This window comes from Mustela erminea, chromosome 13 (genome assembly GCF_009829155.1).
Source record: "Mustela erminea isolate mMusErm1 chromosome 13, mMusErm1.Pri, whole genome shotgun sequence".
In the NCBI taxonomy this organism is placed as follows: domain Eukaryota; kingdom Metazoa; phylum Chordata; class Mammalia; order Carnivora; family Mustelidae; genus Mustela; species Mustela erminea.
This window is the reverse complement of record NC_045626.1, coordinates 66,417,501-66,435,129: the sequence shown is the minus strand read 5'-3', so window position 1 is coordinate 66,435,129 and position 17,629 is coordinate 66,417,501. Positions and strand designations below refer to the sequence as shown.

The window sequence follows — 17,629 nt, the reverse complement described above, 5'->3', positions numbered from 1 at the left end:
CAGTGTGGAAGATCCTAAAAAATTTACAACTAGAACTACCCTATGACCCAGCAATTGCCCTACTGGGTATTTACCCCAAAGATACAGATGTAGTGAAAAAAAATGTCATAGGCACCCCAATGTTCATAGCACCAATGTCTACAATAGCCAAACTGTGGAAGGATCCGAGATACCCTTTAGCAGATGAATGGATAAAGAATATTTGGTCCATATACACATGGAATATCACTCAGCCATCAGAAATGTATGAATACCCACCATTTGCATCAATATGGATGGAACAGGAGGAGATTATGCTAAGTGAAATAAGTCAAGCAGAGAATGTCAATTATTATATGGTTTCGCTTATTTGCTGAACATACGGAATAACAGGGAGGACATTAGGAGATGGAAGGGAAAGCAGAATGGGGGAAGAACTGTGAGGGGAGAGAACTCTCATGAGGAAAGAACTGTAAGGGAAAAAAAAGTGAGAGACTATGGACTCTGGGAAACTACTGAGGATTGTAGAGTGGAAGGAGTGAGAAATGGGTTAGCCTCCTGATGGGTATTAAGAAGGGCAGTATTGCATGGAACACTGGGTTTTATATGCAAACAATGAATCATGGAACACTACATCAAAAACTAATGATGTACTGTATGGTGACTAACAATATAATTTTTAAAAAAGAGATAATATAAAAGAAAAATATAAGAAATAAAAATAAATAAAATAAATAAATAAATACAGAAAGAAAGAAAGAAAAATGAGAAAATAGGCAGGTTTGTTAGAACAACTTGAAAGGTTTCAGAAATCCCTAGGGTCAATGTATCCATCCATGCTTTTGTTATCCTACTTGGGAAGGGAATCAGCATATGAATGAATAACGAGTCAAGCATCTGATTATTTTCTGAGTTAGTTGACATATGCATTGTCTGGATACTTTTTTCTCTCTTTCTCTGTCTCTTTTAACTTGGTGTTGTTTAAGAAATGTCTGTATTTCTTATATCCTAAATGATGGAACCACGATATTGATTTTTCAATTTTAAAAATTTTACATGCTTTAGCTGCATTGTGCATTCATCATCTTGCATGCCAGTGTTTATTTTGACTCCCTTTGTGGCAGTCGAGCTTATTGTTTCTATGTCATGTGTAAATGTGTGGCAGAATACTCAAAAACATTTTACATGATACCCTTATTCCTCTATTGTGGGGGGCCCTGGGGGTTCACTTAATACAAAAGATGAAGCAGATCCAAGGCAGTTCCTCATGAAGATCAGTGTTGGTTTATTGCAGGAAGCATGCTGACTGAGCATGTGCTCTCTCTCTCTCTTTCTCTATTGGTGTCTCTCTACTTTCCCCATATTTTTTGTTTCAACATTGTAAGAATCTCATCATCTTTCCCTGTACCATGGTTTTCATCCAAGCTTCCTTTAGAGGTGGGTTTTATTTGACCTCTAGCACTCAGCCCTGATCTAAGAACTGCCACATTAACACAAACCCTGTGACAAGGCTGTCCAGGGACAAGCTACCTGGCATTGTGAGTGACCTATTCCTTTCTTGAGAAAGATGGCGACAAAGACAAAGGTGTTTGGATGGATTGGGGGGTGATCTATGGACCTGGTACTGACTGGGAGGGGAAGAAGGAAGGAGGAGAAGGAGCAGAGCAGAGATTCCCGCGCTCCCTCAGCTGCCTTCCCTGGCGCTTGGGTTGCACAATCTGTGGCCACCAGGGGGCAGCAAGGGCCTGGATTTATGGAAGATCATGTCTGATTTACTCTGATCTGTATGCAGTTCCAAAAGCAGAGTCCTGCAAGGAAAGGAGATTTAGAAGAGGGAGGAAGTGGTGGGGGGGGAGAGGTTGGGGTACAAGGTGGTGGGTATTATAGAGGGCACGGATTGCATGGGGCACTGGGTGTGGTGAAAAAATAATGAATACTGTTCTTCTGAAAATAAATAAATCAACTTAATAAAAAATAAAAAAAAGAAGAGGGAGGACCCACCCTACTGAGTAGGAGAGGAAGGAGTAAGTGATATGAAACCACCCCTGCTCTATTTTTGGAGCCTATCAAAGAAAGGGTGAGTCTCCTAATTTCAGCTCCTCTAGCTCATTTCCCCAGGCACAATCAGCACAACACAAGTGGAAAGCAATGGGATCATTTCTCAACTATATGGGGACTCCTAGAGTAGGAACTAAGGGGCATTCTAAGTCTGGCTCCATTTCCTGGGCACAAACATGAGCTCTGTCCTAGAAAATCCATGTCAGTGTGTTTTAATCCTTCAGCAAATTTATGCTCCCCTGGGATGCAGATATATCTAGAATGAAGGGTTAGATCAGAGGGCGTGGGGAGAGGCGGGTGCAGAAAGCACATTTGCATGGAGGTGCCTCCTTCTTCTGAGGCAAGGGAAGGAGTTAAGAGAGATCTGGGGGAGCCAAGATTAGGATTAGCATCTCAAGAGGCAGTGCTTTTGGGGCATCTCCACCATGGCCTGGAATCTAGTCTCCTTACACCTCTTACTCAGGGCACAGGTGAGGCCTCCACTGAAGAGAGCATGGGGACATGTGGGCTCATACCTTTACTCCTCCTTAGACTTACCTGGGGCCCCAGCAATGAATTAAAAAGAGTATGCTTTGTACTTCTCAATGTCCTGGGTTCACGCTGCCCTAACTCCGCCTCCTCCAGTACCTGGGGCTCTGGGAAGGACTTCCACCAACTCCTGTGCCTGAAGCAGCACTGATATGGGTGTGTCAGAATATGTCTTCTGTCAGCAATAGCACCTTGTATTGACTCCAAAACCTGTGATCCACTATGCCAATAAGTGTCCCTCAGGAATCCCTGATCATTTCTCTGGCTTCTGGTCTGGAAACACAGCCCCCTTGACCATTTCTGGGCTCCAACCCAACGATGAGGCTGAGCATTACTCTTGCTCATATCTACTCAGTTGCAGTTACCTCAGTGGTGGAAATTCATGGGGTTCTAAGACCAAAAACTGTCCTGTGCTCAGAGGTTCCCTCCTTACTCTGAACATGATTGCCCATCCTGTGCAGTGGGTGATTCTTGCAATGTGGCCTTGAGAATTCAGTTCTTCACACTTTCTCCATTCCCCAACAATGTCCAAAAGGAAGACATTCCCTTGATGAATGTTCTGGGGGCAGAGTCAGTTTCCTTTTCCTTGTGTGATATGTTCCCAGGTGGCAGATCTTTTTAATTCTTTAGTGATGGGAGCAGGGTAAGTGGGCACCCCAACTAAGTGCACTTCAGCTATTCTTGGGGAAATTCAGCACATCATTCCACCAATGCTGAATTTAGTCCCCTTGTTATTTGTGATCCAACAAAACATCCAGTGAAGAAGGATGTCTGGGCAATTTCACAAAGTGAAGACAACCTATGGAGTAAGGGAATATATTTATAACATATAAATCCCATAAGAGTTGATATCCAAAATTTCTAAGGAAAACACAATTTCATACATCTTCATGTAAGAAGGTGTAAGAAATCAACACCATCACTTCCCAGTGATGTTAGGCCCATGCTCTTCTTCCCAAGAAAATATAAAGAAGGGACACTGTCTTCCTTCATGTTTTCACTTCAAACTGATGAGTCTCAGATCCTTGAGAAGGAGATCCTTTGATTGTAAACCTAACAAGAGTCTTATTTACCTATGAAACAGATTGTATATATCATTTAAGGGGGGACAGAGAAAGAATTTACAACTTATATTTTCTAAGGTAAAGGAGAGGAAGGCCTTCCTTTATTTTGGTCACAAACAATTTCAACCTCCCTGCCCCCACTTTTAAATATTTGTGCTCACTATAACAACATCAAGGCACATTTGTAAGGAGTGCCTCAGGAGGCAGAGATATTCTTGGCATATTCTTGTTTTGTATTTGTGTCTCCAAAGCACTCCACATTCAGGCTCCCCTTTCTTTCCCTTTTACCTGATTTCTGGAATTTCCCTGAACATGCTGGGGGTAGCCAGGAGGATGGTTACAGAACAAAGCTTCAACACTACCATGGGAGAGTAGCTTTGTTCTGCCATTGGCTGGTTTTCTCTCCCAGTTTCTTTATCAAAGATTCTGTGTGAATTTATTTCCATGAACAGCAAAATTCTCACAAGGCCAATGTTTTCTCCATTTTCTTCTAGTTGCTCACGGCAACAGTTTTTTTCTTTCTATATTTATTCACTGTCCGCTCTATGTAAAAGAAAGGTTAAGTGCTCAGGTATATTTGAGTTTGTTTTCTAAATTCTTTTTTTTTAAATTTTTAAAAAAAAATTTCTTTAAAGTGTTCTAGAATTCATTGTTTATGCACCACACTCAGTGATTCATGCAATACCTGCCCTCCATAATACCCACCACCAAGCTCACCCAGCCTCCCACCTCCCAAAACCCTCATGTGGTTTTACAGAGTCCATAGTCTCTTATGGTTTGTCTCCCCCTCCAATTTCTCCCAACTCCCTTCTCTTCTCCAACTCCCCATGTCCTCCGTGTTATTTCTTATGCTCCACAAATAAGTGAAACCATAGGATAATTGACTCTCTCTGCTTGACTTATTTCACTCAGCATAATCTCTTCCAGTCCTGTCCATGTTGATACAAAAACTTGGTATTCATCCTTTCTGATGGAGGCATAATACTCCATAGGTATATGGACCTCATCTTCCTTATCCATTTGTCCATTGAAGGGCATTTTGGTTCTTTTTTTTTTTTAATTTTTTTCTTTTCTTTCTTTTTTTTTGTAGTGTTCAACAATTTATTTTTTTATTTTTTATAAACATATAATATATTTTTATCCCCAGGGGTACAGGTCTGTGAATCGCCAGGTTTACGCACTTCACAGCACTCACTGAAGCACATACCATCCCTAATGTCCATAACCCCACCCCCCTTCTCCCAACTCCCCTCCCCCACCAACCCTCAATTTGCTTTGTGAGATTAAGAGTCACTTATGGTTTGTCTCCCTCCCAATCCCATCTTGTTTCATTTATTCTTCTTCTACCCCCTAACCCCCCATGTTGAATCTCCACTTCCTCATATCAGGGAGATCATATGATAGTTGTCTTTCTCAGATTGACTTATTTCGCTAAGCATGATATGCTCTAGTTCCATCCATGTTGTCGCAAATGGCAAGATTTCATTTCTTTTGATGGCTGCATAGTATTCCATTGTGTATATATACACTTCTTCTTTATCCATTCATCTGTTGATGGAAATTTAAGTTCTTTCCATAGTTTGGCTATTGTAGACATTGCTGCTATAAATATAAGGGTGCATGTGCCACTTCGGATCACTAAGTTTGTATCTTTAGCGTAAATACCCAGTAGTGCAATTGCTGGGTCATAGGGTAGTTCTATTTTCAACATTTTGAGGAACCTCCATGCTGTTTTCCAGACTGGTTGCACAAGCTTACATCCCCACCAAGAGTGTAGGAGGGTTCCCCTTTCTCCACATCCTTGCCACTATCTGTCATTTCCTGACTTGTTGTTAATTTTAGCCATTCTGACTGGTGTGAGGTGATATCTCATTGTGGTTTTGATTTGTATTTCCCTGATGCCGTGATGTGGAGAATTTTTTTGTGTGTCTGCTGGCCATCTGGATGTCTTCTTTGCAGAAATGTCTGTTCCTGTCTTATGCCCATTTCTTGATTGGATTATTTGTTCTTTGGGTGTTGAGTTTGCTAAGTTCTTTATAGATTTTGGAAACTAGCTCTTTATCTGATGTCATTTGCAAATATCTTCTCCCATTCTGTCAGTTGTCTTTTGGTTTTGTTAACTGTTTCCTTTGCTGTGCAAAAGCTTTTGATCTTGATGAAATCCCAATAGTTCATTTTAGCCCTTGTTTCCCTTGACTTTGGCGATGTTCCTAGGAAGATGTTGCTGTGGCTGAGGTTGAAGAGGTTGCTGCCTGTGTTCTCCTCAAGGATTCTGATGGTTTTAATTTGAATTTCCCTGATGGCTAGTGATGATGAACATTTTTTCATGTGTCTGATAGCCATTTGTATGTCTTCATTGGAGAAGTGTCTGTCCATATCTTCTGCCCATTTTTTGATATGTTTGCCTGTTTCATGTGTGTTGAGTTTGAGGAGTTCATTATAGATCCTGGATATCAACCTTTTGTCTGTACTGTCATTTGCAAATATCTTCTCCCATTCCGTGGGTTGTCTCTTTGTTTTCTTGACTGTTTCCTTGGCTGTGCAGAAGCTTTTGATTTTGATGAAGTCCCAAGGTTCATTTTCGCTTTTGTTTCCTTTGCCTTTGGAGACATATCTTGAAAGAAGTTGCTGTGGCTGATATCGAAGAGATTACTGCCTATGTTCTCCTCTAGGATTCTGATGGATTCCTGTCTCATGTTGAGGTCTTTTATCCATTTTGAGTTTATCTTTGTGTATGGTATAAGAGAATGGTCGAGTTTCATTCTTCTACATATAGCTGCCCAGTTTTCACAGCACCATTTGAAGAGACTGTCTTTTTTCCACTGTATATTTTTTCCTGTTTTGTCGAAGATTATTTACCCATAGAGTTGAGGGTCCATATCTGGGCTCTCTACTCGGTTCCACTGGTCTGTGAAATTAAAAATAGAACTTACCTATGACCCTGCCATTGCACTATTGGGTATTTACCCCAAAGATACAGATGTAGTGAAAAGAATGTTTATAGACCAATGTTTATAGCAACAATGGCCATGGTCACCAAACTGTGGAAAGAACCAAGATGCCCTTCAACAGATGAATAGATAAGGAAGATGTGGTCCATATACACTATGGAGTATTATGCCTCCGTCAGAAAGGACGAATACCCAACTTTTGTAGCAACATGGACGGGACTGGAAGAGATGATTCTGAGTGAAATAAGTCAAGCAGAGAGAGTCAATTATCATATGGTTTCACTTATTTGTGGAGCATAACAAATAGCGTGGAGGACATGGGGAGATAGAGAGAAGAGAGTGGGGGAAATTGGAAGGGGAGTGAATCATGAGAGACTATGGACTCTGAAAAACAATCTGAGGGCTTTGAAGGGGTGGGGGGTGGGAAGTCGGGGTACCAGGTGGTGGGTATTATAGAGGGCATGGATTGCATGGAGCACTGGGTGTGGTTCAAAAATAATGAATATTGTTATGCTGAAAATTAAAAAAAAATTTAAAAAAGGATTCTGATTTATTCCTTTCTCACATTGAGGTCCTTCATCCATTTTGAGTCTGTTTTTGTGTGTGATGTAAGGAAGTGGTCCAATTTCATTTTTCTGCACGTGGCTGTCCAATTTTCCCAACACCATTTATTGAAGAGGCTGTCCTTTTTCCATTGGACATTCTTTCCTGCTTGTCGAAGATTAGTTGACCACAGAGTTGAGGGTCTATTTCTGGGCTCTCTATTCTGTTCCATTGATCTATGTGTCTGTTTTTGTGCCAGTATCATGCTGTCTTGATGATGACAGCTTTGTAATAGACCTTGAAGTCCGGAATTGTGATGCCACCAACTTTGGCTTTCTTTTTCAATATTCCTTTGGCTATTCAAGGTCTTTTCTGGTTCCATATAAATTTTAGGATTATTTGTTCCATTTCTTAGGAGAAAATGGATGGTACTTTGATAGGAATTGAATTAAATGTGTAGATAGCTTAAGGTAGCATAGACATTTTCACAATATTTATTCTTCCAATCCAGGAGCATGGAACATTTTTCCATTTCTTTGTGTCTTCCTTGATTTCTTTCATGAGTACTTTATAGTTTTCTGAGTATAGATACTTAGCCTCTTTGGTTTTGTTTGTTCCTAGGTATCTTATAGTTTGGGGTGCAATTGTAAATAGGATTGACTCCTTAATTTCTCTTTCTTCTGTCTTGTTGTTGGTGTAGAGAAATGCAACTGATTTCTGTGCATTGATTTTATATCCTGACACTTTACTGAATGCCTGTACATGTTCTAGCAGTTTTGGAGTGGAGTCTTTTGGATTTTCCACATATAGTATCATATCATCTGTGAAGAGTGATAGTTTGACTTCTTCTTTACCGATTTGGATGCCTTTAATTTCCTTTTGTTGTCTGATTGCTGAGGCTAGGACTTCTAGTACTATGTTGAATAGCAGTGGTGATAATGGACATCCCTGCCATGTTCCTGACCTTAGTGGAAAATCTTTCAGTTTTTCTCCATTGAGAATGATATTTGCAGTGGATTTTTCATAGATGACTTTGATGATATTGAGGTATCCCTCTATCCCTGCACTTTGAAGAGTTTTGATCAGGAAGGGATGCTGTACTTTGTCAAATGCTTTTGCAGCATCTATTGAGAGTATCATATGGTTCTTGTTCTTTCTTTTATTAATGTGTTGTATCACATTGACTGATTTGCAGATGCTGAACGAACCTTGCATCCCTGGAATAAATCCCACTTGGTTGTGGTGAATAATACTTTTAATGTACTGTTGAATCCTATTGGCTAGTATTTTGGTGAGAATTTTGCATCTGTGTTCATCAAGGATATTGGTCTATACCTCTCTTTTTTGATGGGATCCTTGTCTGGTTTTGGGATCAAGGTGATGCTGGCCTCATAAAATGAGTTTGGAGGTTTTCCTTCCATTTCTATTTTTTGGAACAGTTTCAGGAGAATAGGAATTAGTTCTTCTTTAAACATTTGGTAGAATTCCCCCGGGAAGCCGTCTGGCCCTGGGCTTTTGTTTGTTTGGAGATTTTTAATGACTGTTTCAATCTCCTTACTGGTTATGGGTCTGTTCAGGCTTTCTATTTCTTCCTGGTTCAGTTGTGGTAGTTTATATGTTTCTAGGAATGCATCCATTTCTTCCAGATTGTCAAATTTGTTGGCATAGAGTTGCTCATAGTATGTTCTTATAATTGTCTGTATTTCTTTGGTGTTAGTTGTGATCTCTCCTCTTTCATTCATGATTTTATTTATTTGGGTCCTTTCTCTTTTCTTTTTGATAAGTCTGGCCATGGGTTTATCAATTTTATTAATTCTTTCAAAGAACCAGCTCCTAGTTTTGTTGATTTGTTCTATTGTTTTTTTGTTTGTTTGTTTCTATTTCATTGATTTCTGCTCTGATCTTTATGATTTCTCTTCTCCTGCTGGGTTTAGGGTTTCTTTCTTGTTCTTTCTCCAGATCCTTTAGCTGTAGGTTTAGGTTGTGTACCTGAGAAAGGCTTGAACCACTATATATTTTCCTCTCAGGACTGCCTTTGTTGTGTAACACAGATTTTGAACAGTTGTGTTTTCATTATTATTTGTTTCCATGAATTTTTTTCAATTCTTTTAATTTCCGGGTTGACCCATTCATTCTTTAGAAGGATGTTGTTTAGTCTCCATGTATTTGGGTTCTTTCCAAACTTCCTCTTGTGATTTGATTGAGTTCTAGCTTCAGAGCATTGTGGTCTGAAAATATGCAGGGAATGATCCCAATCTTTTGATACCGATTGAGGCCTGATTTGGGACCGAGGATGTGATCTATTCTGGAAAATGTTCCATGTGCACTAGAGAAGAATCTATATTCTGTTGCTTTGGGATGAAATGTTCTGAATATATCTGTGATGTCCGTCTGGTCCAGTGTGTCATTTAAGGCCTTTATTTCCTTGTTGATCTTTGCTTGGATGATCTGTCCGTTTCGGTGAGGGGAGTGTTTCAGTCCCCTACTATTATTATATTATTGTTGATGTGTTTCTTTGATTTTGTTATTAATTGGTTTATATAGTTGGCTGCTCCCACTTTAGGGGCATAGATATTTAAAATTGTTAGATCTTCTTGTTGGACAGACCCTTTGAGTATGATATAGTGTCCTTCCTCATCTTTTATTATAGTCTTTGGCTTAAAATCTAATTGATCTGATATAAGGATTGCCACTCCTGCTTTCTTCTGATGTCCATTAGCATGGTAAATTCTTTTCCACCCCCTCACTTTAAATCTGGAGGTGTCTTTGGGTTTAAATGAGTTTCTTGTAGGCAACATATAGATGGGTTTTGTTTTTTTATCCATTCTGATACCCTGTGTCTTTTGATTGGGGCATTTAGCCCATTAACATTCAGGGTAACTATTGAGAGATATGAATTTCGTGCCATTGTATTGCCTGTAAGGTAATTGTTACTGTATATTGTCTCTGTTCCGTTCTGATCTACTACTTTTAGGCTCTCTCTTTGCTTAGAGGATGCCTTTCAATATTTCCTGTAGAGCTGGTTTGGTATTTGCAAATTCTTTCAGTTTTTGTTTGTCCTGGAAGCTATTAATCTCTTCTTCGATTTTCAATGATAGCCTAGCTGGATATAGTTTCTTGGCTGCATGTTTTTCTCGTTTAGTGCTCTGAATATATCATGCCAGCTCTTTCTGGCCTGCCAGGTCTCTTTGGACAAGTCTGCTGCCAATCTAATATTTTTACCATTGTATGTTACAGACTTCTTTTCCCGGGCTGCTTTCAGGATTTTCTCTTTGTCATTGAGACTTGTAAATTTTACTATTAGGTGACGGGGTGTGGGCCTATTCTTATTGATTTTGAGGGGGGTTCTTTGCACCTCCTGGATTTTGATGCTTGTTCCTTTTGCCATATTGGGGAAATTCTCTCCAATAATTCTCTCCAATATACCTTCTGCTCCCCTCTCTCTTTCTTCTTCTTCTGGAATCCCAATTATTCTAATGTTGTTTCTTCTTATGGTGTCACTTATCTCTCGAATTCTCCCCTCATGGTCCAGTAGCTGTTTGTCCCTCTTTTGCTCAGCTTCTTTATTCTCTGTCATTTGGTCTTCTATATCGCTAAGTCTTTCTTCTGCCTCATTTATCCTAGCAGTGAGAGCCCCCATTTTTTATTGCACCTCATTAATAGCTTTTTTTATTTCAACTTGGTTAGATTTTAGTTCTTATATTTCTCCAGAAAGGGCTTTTATATCTCCCAAGAGGGTTTCTCTAATATCTTCCATGCCTTTTTCAAGCCCGGCTAGAACCTTGAGAATCGTATTCTGAACTCTAGATCTGACATATTACCAATGTCTGTATTGATTAGGTCCCTAGCCTTTGGTACTGCCTCTTGTTCTTTTTTTTGTGGTGAATTTTTCCACCTTGTCATTTTGTCCAGATAAGAGTATATGAAGGAGCAAGTAAACTACTAAAAGGGTGACAACAACCCCAGGAAAATATGTCACGATTTCTTTGACAGTGGGATCAATGGGGTCTACGAGGAGTCTTGCAAACTTCTATTTTGGTGTCTTCAAGTAGTAAGCAAGAAGCAGTCGGTCATTCAAGTCTAGTTGACAGTGGACAGAGGTGTTCCAAGTCTTTTCTTTGTCTGTAGATGGAGGTGGAAATATTTCGATGGAATGTTCCCATATCCTGAAACACCCATGAAAAAAACTGGAAAGAGCCATGTGTAAGTTTTCTGTACGATGCAAATCCTGTGTTTCTAAACAAGAAAATGTGGGAAGGGGGGCTCCTGTGGGAATGGGGAGTAAGGGGTTGGAGACTGGGAAGTAATGAGGCAAAATGATCACATCAGTTCTGGAGTTGGACTGAGTTCAAATCTTAGCTCTGCTTCTTCACTAGCTAAGGAACGTTGAGCAAGTTTCCTGTGCTCTTCTCCACCCAGGAGGCTAGTCCCAGCACCACACAAAGACTTGCCTCCTCAACACAGGGTCTGAAAGTGCTCAAAATCGGCATCTTCTTTATTTACACACTTTGTCGACTGTGGCCATTGCTGCTATGAACATTGGGGTACAGATGGCCCTTCATTATGAAGCTTATCATAATTAAACAAGGGTACATAAAATAAATATTTATAGTTTTAGAAAGAATAATAAATGGAAACCACATCTACTCACTCAAAGCAGATACATCTTTAAAAAAATAAGAACAATCAGCTATCTATCCAATCTGCAATTACCTAGTATACTGAGCATGACATTAATCATTCCTTTTATTTTCTATACATTCTTTTTAACTTTGATTGCATCTCCAAACTTTTGTGAATTTGAAACAGTGAGTAGAAACAGCTGGGAAATGAAAGAAATTTATCTATTTGGTGAGAACACAAGAGACATTAAGCTTAAGAGAGCCTCAGCATCAGTGTTCATTGAACATCCTGAGCGTTAACACAGCACCTACTGAAGAGGACAGACAAGGTTCTGGAAAAAGAATAGAGACCTCTAGAATTGGGCATCTGGTCTTTCTTTAGGTGAGCAAGTTACTAAATATCTAGCAGGAATATAGTTAGGATTCTATTCTCTGTTATCTGGCTCATCATATTCTCCTAGAGGAGTCCCTGAACACTTTTCTGGAGGGAAAGAGGAGTACTCTTGACTGACCATGACATTGGCTCTTTCTCTTATAACCAAATATAGCTCAGACTGGAAAGTACTGAAAAGGTATCCTAACTAGAAACACATAAGCATTTCAAGCTGATATCAGTGTTGTCAGCCCCTTAGTGATGTCACTTTCCTTATGGTTGAGTTTTTTGGTTTCTTGAGGAAGATCGTGAAAAGGGGATGGTCACCTGAGGAAGGTTGTTTCAGATTTCAATATCTATGTAAGATCCATGTTTTCGTCCTAATAGCACATTGGATTCCCCTGATCCAGGCAGGGGTGATTAATGCTCTACTGAGATAAATAGGCTTGGGGAGAGACTGGTAGAACATGGACTATTGTGCTTATGGCAGTAGGGAAAGGGGATCTGCGGACTTACCAAGCTATACAATAACTTACGTTCATTCTAATTTTTGCTTTCATCACCACCATCATTTTGATACTCATGACAGTTGAGAAACTTGAGGGAACAAATTTACATGGTTGATGGTTACTACAAAATGAATGGTTACTCAAGTCAAACAGTTGCCTGGAAAAGGGTCCACACAACCAAGAATGTGAGAAAATGTGCCTTGACCTGATTTTCTTCATGTTTATTGTCCTTGGGCTTTGTTCAACATCTGGAAGCAAATGTTTCTTTCTATTTCTCTTTGTCTTCTCCTTTAGGATCCCCTATTCTATACATCTTGGGGCTCCTGAAAGATTCCACAGTTCCCTGATAGTTTTGGATCTCTATTTTTTTCCCTGTACATATTAGATTTCACACTTTTCTTTGCTGTGACCTGAGGTCATTAATCTTTTTATTTCCAATCTATACTCTGTCTCATATATTGTACTTTTTATATGTGCTTTATTATGTCTTCTATTTCTTGGCTGAGATGTATTATCTCTCCAGCAATTTTCAAAGAATTTCTCCATTTTGGGGTCAATTTTTAAGGAACTGGTTTAAAGTCTTTGTGAGAAAATTTAAATTATCTTTCATACTGGCTTAAGTATCTCTCAGTTTCTTTTTCATGCCAGTGGAGGTTTCCCTTTTGTCATACATTGAATAATTTTGACACTTGTCCTGAATCTATCCAGTGTTATGCTATGAAACTGTGATTACTGGGTAACTCCCAAGTACAATTTTTGTTTTAGGAGATACCCCAGGCTCCTAGTTTCAAAGAGCCTCCTGTGGAATGTTATTTGGTGTCAGGCAGTTTTCAAAAATCTTTGTTCTGCTATTTTCATCTATCCTAAGTAGAAGCTACATAGAGAGCTTCATAGGGTCACATCTTGGATGTCAGTGGATGTCCCTTCCTCAGTTCTGTCCCCCCACATCTTTCCAACCTCCATAGTATCAGACACTGCACGAGTGCAACTAAGAGATGACCAAGAGCTCATCATCAATTTACAGCATTGCATTACCAGGCTTCTCTCCCTCTAGTATCTCATTAGTATCTACAGTTCTCTGGATCTTCCTGGTGGTCTTCTGGACAGAAACTGGGTGACTGGCTCCTCTTCACTGCTGAGTAATTCTCTGGACAGTGCTTATCTCTGGACCATGTTCCATGAGGACATAAAGGATTTTTTTTTTCTGGGCCAAAATCCTAAAGTGAGAAAAGCAAGTTCTCAAAGCCACCACTGTTGTTTCTCTCACTGTAGAAGCATTTCCTTTGGGAAGGGGCATAGAGAAGGAGACGAATAAAATATAAAAGAAAAGAAAATGGATATTCGATCTTGCTCTGAGTGTTAGAAATCAACTTTCTCATGTGTCAAGCCAGACAATGGAGTATTCCTGGATCTGTTTGTTCCAAGCTGGTGCTTGGTCCTGGTTCCCAGTTGCTTTGAGGACAGGTTGCAAGAGTATTAAAGAAAAATAAAAAAATCATCATTGTTTTCACTTTACTTGCAATGTCAGTGTCATTCCCAATCTGTCTTGTAGGATTTTGTTCTAGGGACTCAAGCCACTTCTACATGCATTCTTTCCAGGTTTGCAGCAACATTCATTGGGAGAAAAATAGTAACTGCTTACTATATCTTAAGTTGAACCTGAACCTGATAATAGTACTTCCAATTTGGCAATGTTACATGTTTAAACAGGCATTAGAGAAAAGTGAAAAATGAAAAAGAATTTTAGGGGTGCCTGGGTGGCTCAGTGTGTTAAATCCTGGGCCTTTGGCTCAGGTCATGATCTCAGGGTCCTGGGATGAAGTCCAGCATCGGGCTCTCTACTAAGCAGGAAACCTGCTTCCTTCTCTCTCTCTCTGCCTGCCTCTCTGCCTACTTTTTTTTTTAATTTTTTTAAATTTATTTTCAGCATAACAGTATTCATTGTTTTTGCACCACACCCAGTGTTCCATGCAATCTGTGCCCTCTCTAATACCCACCACCTGGTTCTCCCAACCTCCCACCCCCCGCTCCTTCAAACCCCTCAGATTGTTTTTCAGAGTCCATAGTCTCTCATGGTTCGCCTCCCCTTCCAATTTTCCTCAACTCCCTTCTCCTCTCTAACTCCCCTTGTCCTCCATGCTATTTGTTATGCTCCACAAATAAGTGAAACCATATGATAATTGACTCTCTCTGCTTGACTTATTTCACTCAGCATAATCTCTTCCAGTCCTCTGTCTGTCAAATAAATAAATAAAATCTTTAAAAAAAAGAATTTTAAAATTTTCACAGGAAATAAATAGGACAGTGTATTCCATAATGCTTCTGTTCTTTCAGTATTGCAAGGTCAAAGAGAATAGTTTTATGGCGACTAGTGGCTGACTGATGGCAAAAAACTGAGTAGAAATACAGGTGTCTACTGCCAGACAAACAGGTCAAAGATAAAATGGAATGAAAGGTGGATAATATAAAGTTTAAAACAAATAATCCCCTGGGCACCAAGCTATATCCCATTATCAAATAATACACATCCCTAATCTGGTTCATCTCTCCCTAGATCATGTACCATAGACAGTGCAACATTCTTCATTTCTTGGCTTGAGATCTCAATTTGAAAAAGGTTAAGTGGTTTGTTCATGAGTGGAAGGTGCAGAATGTCCTGGCGGTTGCCCCTTCTCCCCTCGTGAGGTTCACTTACACATTTTCGCCTGACCCTCCATGTGATGTGTGGGTAAGTAGCTGGGGTGACTAACATGTTGGTGGATTTCTATGTTGCAGGTGCATCAGAACAAACAAGTATGGGTGGGGGCAGTGACAAACCTGCAGAGCCCACCACCAACCATCAACTCACACCAGATGTTTCAACTCAGGTCAATAGTGACACTTCCCTAAGAGTAGAGAGATAGATCCTCAGAAGCTGGTGCTCAACAGAAGGCACAGAAGGAAAAATCCCAGCACGGGCCAGCGGGAAAATCTCAGTGTGCGATTGCTGCTTGGAACCTCTCTGGCGGTCTGGAGCTGCCCAGACAGCCACCACTGCCTTGGCTTTGGGTACAAGCAAAAGATCCTGCGTCCCCAGGGACCGCGACTCGGAACCTGCTCTGCCAGTGGCCAAGGGGGAACTTATTTGGGCTCTGCAGCCAGACTGGGGCTTCTCTCTGAGAGGGAGGTCAGGGTGCACTTTGTTTTCCTCTAAAACTACAAAAACCATCAAAAGCGGTCAAGGTGAGAGAAAAAAAAGTGAACAAACATAAAAACCATCAGAGAATAAAAGCCCAAAAAAAACCAGTTTCCTCAGAGCCTACCCCCCTGAGGTGGGGGGGACTTAACTCAGGGAACATCACTGACTGAAAACCCACGTGGCAGGCCCCTCCCCCAGAAAACAAACCAAGGGGGGTGGGGAAGGACGACAAGAGAACAACCACCACTACTTCATAGGAAAACTTTTCGTTTTTACTCGTTCCCACTACTCTGGTTGATTTTTTTTTAATATAGATAATTTTTTAAACCTATTTACCGTCATAGTGAACTGTCCAGTAGTCAAATTCCATAATAACCTTCTAAACTGAACTTTTTGATACATACACCTATGTTTTTCTTTTGCATTTCTATTTTTTAATTTCTTTTTTTAAAATTTTAGTTTACTTTAGTCGAGTTTATTCCTTTTTATTTTTATTTTCTAATATTCATATAGAGTTAAACTTCAAAGTAATCCCCTTTCCCCAATCAATACTACTCCTATAGGTAAACCAATTTTTAATCCCCCTTTATCTTAGGAAAGTGGAGTCACTTAACAAAGATATCAAGATACATCCAGGAAGAATCAAAACAAACTTCCTTGCACACACTGAGAATTTATAACCACTCTCCCATCTTTTTCTTCCACAAGTGTTTCTGTGTTTTTGTGTTTGTCCTGATAGTATATAAATCTTACACTTGGGGTTCTTTTTGATGAGGTTCTTCCTTTATTTGCATATATATTTTTTTTCTCTTGTCATACACTTTTATCAGTCTTTTTGTTTTTCTGTTTTGGTTTGTCTACTTCATAAAACTTACCTTGGAGCCCATTTGGGCTGAACCTTCTCTTTCATCTTCCCTTTCTTTCCTGTCTCTCTCTTTCTATTTTTTTTCTTTCTTTTTCTTTTTCTTTTCTTTTGTCTCTCATTTGGGTGGGGAATCCTGATTGCTCAGAAGTGTTCCAGGGTGCACCTTGACTGCACCATAGTCAATACATCCAGCTACATCTGTTCAGTCATCTCTCACCAAAATGACTAGGAGGAGGAATGCCCAACAAGAAAAATACAGAGGATGGACCTTCTGCAACAGAGCTAACGGCTATCAACATAGACAATATGTCAGAAAGAGAATTCAGGCTAACAATTATCCAGGCAATAGCTAGGTTGGAGAAAGCCATGGGTGATCAAATGGAATTGATTAGGGCCGAGCTGAAAGCAATGAGAGATGATGTTCACAATGTTAGGGCGGAGCTTAAAGCTACCAGGGCTGAGGTTCACAATGCTCTCAATGAGTTCCAATCTAATCTAAATTCTCTCAAAGCTAGGATAACTGAGACAAAAGATAGAATTAGTGATCTGGAGGACAAACAGATAGAGAGAAAGGATCAGGAGGAAGCCAGGAACAAACAGCTTAGAAACCACAAAAACAGAATCAGGGAAATAAATGATGCCATGAAATGTTCCAACATCAGAATTATTGGAATCCCTGAAGGGGAGGAGAAAGAAAGAAGTCTAGAAGATAGAGTGGAACAAGTTCTTCATGAAAATTTTCCCAATTTTGTGAATGGAACCAGCGTTCATGTACTAGAGGCTGAACGATCTCCACCCAAGATTATACATTCCAAAACAACATCACGACACCTGCTAGTCAAATTGAGGAATCATAATTGTAGGTATAATCTCTTAAAAGCCGCTAGGACAAAGAGGCCCCTTACTTACAGAGGAAAGCCCATCAGAATAACGTCAGACCTGTCCACAGAGACCTGGCA

At 39.9% G+C, this 17,629-nt stretch overlaps 2 protein-coding genes across 5 annotated transcripts in view; both read left to right on the top strand.

Annotated features, from left to right (window-relative positions):
* Positions 1-17,629, top strand: part of LOC116571641 (immunoglobulin lambda-1 light chain-like) — a 1,068,967-nt gene that overhangs the window by 216,792 nt on the left and 834,546 nt on the right. The window lies entirely within an intron of this gene.
* Positions 1-17,629, top strand: part of LOC116571638 (immunoglobulin lambda-1 light chain-like) — a 1,139,351-nt gene that overhangs the window by 316,022 nt on the left and 805,700 nt on the right. The gene's annotated exons all lie outside the window — the stretch shown is intronic.